Raw genomic sequence first — 7,030 nt, forward strand, 5'->3', positions numbered from 1 at the left:
AAAACTCTGCACGCGTTTTGAGCTCCAGAGTCGCTAAATGGGACTCGAACGGAACGTGTGACCCCACCAATGGATTGCTCTCCGAACGGGGAATCCATTAGTGGGGTCACACGTTCGGTACGAGTCCTGATTAGTGACTCTGGAGCTCAAAACGCGTTTATGGTTTTGGCCGCCTCAACCGGTCTTCTGGCCCACTGTGTGTCGTCTCTCTCACACCGCTATACGGGGCACGCCACGAGTGCGAGAGAGACAGAGCGACCCCGAGCGAAATCCCTCGGCTCTGTCAGGCGGTGGCGCACTGCCTTGGTGGCAAAGTGCCTGACCCAGTCCGCGTCGCTCTGTCTCTCTCGCACCCTTACGAGACGCCCCATGAGAGAGACAGAGCGAGCCTTAGAATCAAGTTCGCAGCGCGTCCCAGACACTAGACACCTGCTGCCCCTCTGCCGGCAGGGGCTTCCCTGGGGCCGCCGCCCTGCAGACTGATTCCGAGTGGCGTGTTCGTCTCTCTCGCACTCACGGCGCGTGCCTTGGGTGGGAGAGGGACAGGGCGACGAAAAGGACTCTCAGTGTGCCGCCCCGGCGCGCTGACCGACTTACGGACGGGGCTGCGCTGGGCTGCGCTGGGCTGCGCGACGCGGCGCACCCTCCAAGCCTTCCGTGTCCCCGGCACGCCCCGGCACGCCTCGGCAGCAACAGGGCGGGGCTGCGGGGCTTACAAGCTTGAGCGTTGTCACTGCACTGCTGCCGCGGCACTACGACGGCTTGCAGCTGACTCTCCGTCTCCCTCGCACTCATGGGGCGTCGCCTGGAGGTGCGAGAGAGACGGAGCGACGAAAACGACTCTCAGTCTGCAGTGTGCCGCCGCGGCACCTGCCGCAGGAAGCGGAGCAAGCGGAGCGCCTACACCGTAACGAGTGTAACGAGGCAGGCGGAGCGTTGTGCGCGGCGGAGGCAGGTCGCCTAATTCCTGCTGATTTACAGCCCGGGCTGCCATTGGCTGCCATTGGCTGCCACAGTGTAGTGACAAGAAAGACGCCGCAGCACTTCGTGTGCGCTGCCTGCCTGGCCTGCCTCTCTAGGACAAGCCGAGAGTGCGACGGAGACGAGACGGATCGAAGCATCGACGTTCTTCGGCGTCGCTGCGGCGCCCGGCCCGGCTGGTTTGCTGCCACTCCAGTTGCCACTTCTCTCCCGTCCCTCTGCCAGGCTTGCTAGACTAGCTAGGTGGGCAGGTGACGCCGTCGCGGTTCCGGCCGTCGGTCTGGGAAAGGGGTGGGGTGTCTCTCACCCTTTTTGGTCTACACATAGGGGTTTGTGGATCGAGGCGTTTGTGATTGCAGTGCCGGAGGGACTTCGAGGTACCCTTGCGTCTCCCTTGCGTCTCCCTTGCGTCGCCCTTGAGTTGCCCTTGCGTTGCCCTTGCGTTGCCCTTGCGTTGCCCTTGGGTTGCCCTTGGGTTGCCCTCGAGTTGCCCTTGAGTCGCCCTTGCGTTGCCCTTGCGTTGCCCTTGCCTTGCCCTCGGGTTGCCCTTGGGTTGCCCTCGAGTTGCCCTTGCGTTGCCCTTGCGTTGCCCTTGCGTTGCCCTTGCGTTGCCCTTGCGTTGCCCTTGCGTTGCCCTTGCGTTGCCCTTGAGTTGCCCTTGCGTTGCCCTTGCGTTGCCCTTGCGTTGCCCTTGCGTTGCCCTTGAGTTGCCCTTGCGTTGTCCTTGCGTTGCCCTTGCGTTGCCCTTGCGTTGCCCTTGCGTTGCCCTTGCGTCACCCTTGAGTTGTCCTTGCTCTTGAGTTGACCTTGCGTTGCCCTTTGCGTTGCCCTTGCTCTTGAGTTGCCCTTGCGTTGCGTTTGAGTTGCCCTTGTGTTGCCCTTGCGTTGTCCTTGCGAGGCCCTTGAGTTGCCCTTGAGCTGCCCTTAAGTTGCCGAGGAGTCTTCTTGGCCGCAACGACTTCGGCACCGATCGGCAGGCCTCACTGTTATTCAACGAATGTGACGTCACATTCGTTAGAATGTGAATTTTGTCGTGACGAACGTGACAAAATTCACATTCTAACGAATGTGATGTCACATTCGTTGAAGTGCTGGGCCATGCCATCAGGAAATCCAGAGGCATAACATCGAAACTTAGTATGAATGCGGCAAAATGTCAATGCTGCTTATGTAGCGACACTCTCTTCGTTTATGCTTATCGGTCCCGTTTGAATGAATGCGGCTCCAAGGCACGTGGCGATTGCGTTCCAAATCTATTGGCGGCACTCGGTGTTGCAAAGACGGCCAAATCTCTGCTGCCTGTACTGGCGTGAATACAAAACAAGCGCCAGTCAAAGCGGGGTTTATTGCTGCCTATTCAATTTAGAGTGTGGTGCCGTTCGTGTCAATGTCAAGTTTACTTTCCTGGATTTCCAGTCGACTGAAGGTCAGGGGTCTCACAACTGAAGGTCAAGGGTGTCAGACACGAGGTCCGGCTGGAAAGGGACGGATTGATGCGGAGTGCGCGAGAGCGAGCGAGGTAGATCGAGGTCCTCGGAGGTCCTGCGGCTAGAAAGAGACAGGTTGATGCGGAGTGCGCGAGAGCGAGCGAGATAGAACGAGGTCCTCGGAGGTCCTGCGGCGTGCGAGTGCAGGCTACACTGTTATTCCTGGGTGTTCAATAACTAAGCGCCTTAAGGCGTTTGCCTCAAAAACCTAGACGCCTTGATGCGCTTAGTTACTCAACGCCTAAGGCGTTTAGTTACTCAACGCCTAGGGCGTTGAATTACAAGACACCTTTGCTTGGCCTGTACCCACCACAACAGCAGTGGGAGTACTAATGCAATACAAGCTGCCTCTTTCCATTGCCTCAAGGCGTCTAACTACTATACGCCTTCCAAGGCGTTTAACTGCTAGACACCTTGGAGGTCTGCAGAGGCTGAACAGCTTGACTGTCTTTGAATACAGCCATGCCATCCCTTGTTTGAACCAAGGTGTTTAGCAGCTACGCACCTTTGAAGGTGTCTTACCATTAAACGCCTTGCAAGGCGCGCAGCAGTTAAACACCTTGACACAATGGGCCAGGGCAGCCTGCACTGCTAATGTATGCATGGAGATTTGTCCATATTTTTCCATTTGTTTTAATAAGCTACACATACCTGTCAAAAATTAGTTTATGATGCTGAGTCAAAGATCGTCAACGGGTGGATCGCGATGGATCGTGCTCGCCAACGTCGGACCGGGTCGGTCCCGAGCCAAGCCCTGGCGGGCGCGGGCGTGGGCCCGGCCGGCGACTGGCCCAGCTTCGAGTCCCGGCAGAAGCCTGCATTTTTGTCGGTCTCTGGTACCCTTCAGGTTCTTGAAAACGAATCTCCCCGGTATTTATGTGTGCCGTGAAATGTTAGTTGCGGTTGCAGCTCTGAAATCGCGAAAAAAAATTCTAGCGCCGCCGGGACTTGAAGCTGGTCAACGGTTTGGGCCAAAACCGGCGCTTCGGTTTGGTTCGGAACCGACCCGAACCGACGTTCGGGAGCACGATCCATCGCGATCCACCCGTTGACGATCTTTGTGCTGAGTTGTCAATATCCAATTAAGGATGGAGACGGCTGTTGAAAATACGTGTGACCAAACCGCAGAATGTTTTTGTCAATGAATAGCAGTCATCACTTACTATTGTCCTAAAATTAACTTGAGTCTTATTGTTGGTTGCAAAGTAAATTAACACAAAGGCGGCAATATAAATTTGGCCTTGAAGGAAAGAAGCACAAATATAAGTCCTTTTCTCCATTGTGAAGAATCCACAATGGACCAGGCGCTGGTGAGGTTGGGCTGCCCCAGTAGATGGAGACATTTTCAGAGTTTAGAGGCGTGTCAACATATGTGACGCAATGTCACATCCCCTTCGTTCGATTCGATTCATGATTTCACTGCCACGAAGCGCTCAAATTCGTGTGCAACAGTCTAAAAACGAAATAAACCGAGCCAAGAAGCACACACGAACTCGCACGTAAACATTTGAGACGCAACAAAACAAAATGCTGCCAACCTATGAAATAAAAAGAACGTCTGTTTTTTTTTTTTCGTTCTTGTCTTTTCATTTCATAGGTGAAAGACAAGAACGAAAAAAAAAAAAACAGACGTTCTTTTCATTTCATAGGTTGGCAGCATTTTGTTTTGTTGCGTCTCAAATTTTTTACGTGCGAGTTCGTGTGTGCTTCTTGGCTGGGTTTTATTTCGTTTTTAGACTGTTGCACACGAATTTGAGCGCTTCGTGGCAGTGAAATCATGAATCGAATCGAACGAAGGGGATGTGACATTGCGTCACATATGTTGAAAACGCCTCTAAACTCTGAAAATGTCTCCATCTACTGGGGCAGCCCAACCTCACCAGCGCCTGGTCCATTGTGGATTCTTCACAATGGAGAAAAGGACTTATATTTGTGCTTCTTTCCTTCAAGGCCAAATTTATATTGCCGCCTTTTTGTTAATTTTCTTTGCAACCAACAATAAGACTCAAGTTAATTTTAGGACAATAGTAAGTGATGACTGCTATTCATTGACAAAAACATTCTGCGGTTTGGTCACACGTATTTTCAACAGCCGTCTCCATCCTTAATTGGATATTGACAACTCAGCACAAAGATCGTCAACGGGTGGATCGCGATGGATCGTGCTCCCGAACGTCGGTTCGGGTCGGTTCCGAACCAAACCGAAGCGCCGGTTTTGGCCCAAACCGTTGACCAGCTTCAAGTCCCGGCCCGGGGCTAGAATTTTTTTTCGCGATTTCAGAGCTGCAACCGCAACTAACATTTCACGGCACACATAAATACCCGGGGGGATTCGTTTTCAAGAACCTAAGGGGACCAGAGACCGACAAAAATGCAGGCTTCTGCCGGGACTCGAAGCTGGCCAGTCGCCGGCCGGGCCCACGCCCGCGCCCGCCAGGGCTTGGCTCGGGACCGACCCGGTCCGACGTTGGCGAGCACGATCCATCGCGATCCACCCGTTGACGATCTTTGACTCAGCATCATAAACTAATTTTTGACAGGTATGTGTAGCTTATTAAAACAAATGGAAAAATATGGACAAATCTCCATGCATACATTAGCAGTGCAGGCTGCCCTGGCCCATTGTGTCAAGGTGTTTAACTGCTGCGCGCCTTGCAAGGCGTTTAATGGTAAGACACCTTCAAAGGTGCGTAGCTGCTAAACACCTTGGTTCAAACAAGGGATGGCATGGCTGTATTCAAAGACAGTCAAGCTGTTCAGCCTCTGCAGACCTCCAAGGTGTCTAGCAGTTAAACGCCTTGGGAAAGGGGTATAGTAGTTAGACGCCTTGAGGCAATGGAAAGAGCAGCTTGTATTGCATTAGTACTCCCACTGCTGTTGTGGTGGGTACAGGCCAAGCAAAGGTGTCTTGTAATTCAACGCCCTAGGCGTTGATTTAAATAAACGCCTTAGGCGTTGAGTAACTAAGCGCATCAAGGCGTCTAGGTTTTTGAGGCAAACGCCTTAAGGCGCTTAGTTATTGAACACCCAGGAATAACAGTGTAGACAGGCCCGGGGGGACTTTGCCGCCGGGGAGTTCAAGTCGCCACGTCGCTATCGATCGCGGCGCCGAGACGCCCTGAGGGGGTCGCTGCCGCTGTCTTGCTGCCCCTGGCTTCATTAGTTCCAAGAATCGGGGAACTCGATCGGGGAGCTTGCCCTGTGAGCTCGCCGGCAAACAGGCCAGTGGACGTTGGAGCAACGAGGAAGCCAAGTGAAGTTGACAATGGGGATTTCAGCCATTTCGGCGTCCGGGCGCCTGATCCGCGAGGATCCGCGACCTTTGCACGGCGGGCGAGGCCGGAAGGAAGACCGGTGGAGGCGGTCCAAACACCGGACGCATTTTCAACTCCAGACTCGCTTAAAGGGACTCGAACCGAACGTGTGACCCCATCATTGGATTGCTCGCTCGCCGCACGAGGAATCCATCGTCACACGTTCGCGGTTCGAGTCCTGTTTAGCGACTCTGGAGCTCAAAACGCATCTAGAGCTTTTGGACGCGCCTCCGCCGGTTCTCTGGCCCACTGTGCGTTCGGGCACCTGATCCATGCGATGTTTGACTTCAGCTTTGTTCGACTTGAGCAAGCAAAAACAAAAACCCCGGTTTTAATCAATGGGTCGCCGCTCGGAAAGAAAGTGGCGGAGCAGCAAGAACAACATTGCTTCAGTCTGGACGACGCCACATCGTCCGGATTGTTGCAGAGAGCACTTGATTTTCGTATGTGACGTCATTTTCGCTTGAATGTGGCTTTTTGTCACATTCGCTGGAGCGGCCGTTTGATTGGATGCCACATTCGGGGGCATTCCTTTGAGCGCGGACCAACATTGGAACGAAAGGGTATGTGGTCGTGCCGAGGAGTTACCCACTCGGTACTTGGGCGTACTCACGATTCCGGATTCCTGCGATTCCTGAACAAATCTTACATAAAAGGAGAGGTTTTTGAAGATTTTTCTTACCTTTTGAGTGTTTTGTGTCTATTACATATCCCTCTCCATTGAAACTTTTAAGATTTTCGATAAAATTTTGAGCAAATTACGAACGATTCCCGGACTGAGTGTACACACGATTCCCGGAGTGGGTAACCCCTCGGGTTGTGCTGTTGTCCTGTCCACACAGCACAATGGCGGTGCAGCTGTTCAAAGCTTTTATCTGTATTGTTTGTCGAACTGTTTGGCGGCACAAACGCGGCCGATCTGACGAATCTGGTGCGCGGAGCGGAGAGCGACCGGGTTTCCTCGTGCGCCAAATTCGCGCTGCAGTGTTGGCGTCACACGTGCCGATGCGGAATTCGGCGAGTGCGTTAGCTATTCCACTTGGACGATTCTTCGCATCGCATCGTTATCGTCTCTCTCTCTTTCTCTCGCGACTCGCGACCAAACGGGACGCCCCATGCGTGCGAGAGAGGATGCAGCGGAGTGCGGAATTAGCCAGTTTCCTCGTCGGCGACGCGTGGCAATAATGCGAGGGGAGCGGCATGCAGGCGACGCGTCCCGGACGCACGAAAATGCCCCAAATTTGGGGG

Source organism: Thrips palmi, unplaced genomic scaffold, assembly GCF_012932325.1.
Source record: "Thrips palmi isolate BJ-2018 unplaced genomic scaffold, TpBJ-2018v1 HiC_scaffold_5, whole genome shotgun sequence".
In the NCBI taxonomy this organism is placed as follows: Eukaryota; Metazoa; Arthropoda; class Insecta; order Thysanoptera; family Thripidae; genus Thrips; species Thrips palmi.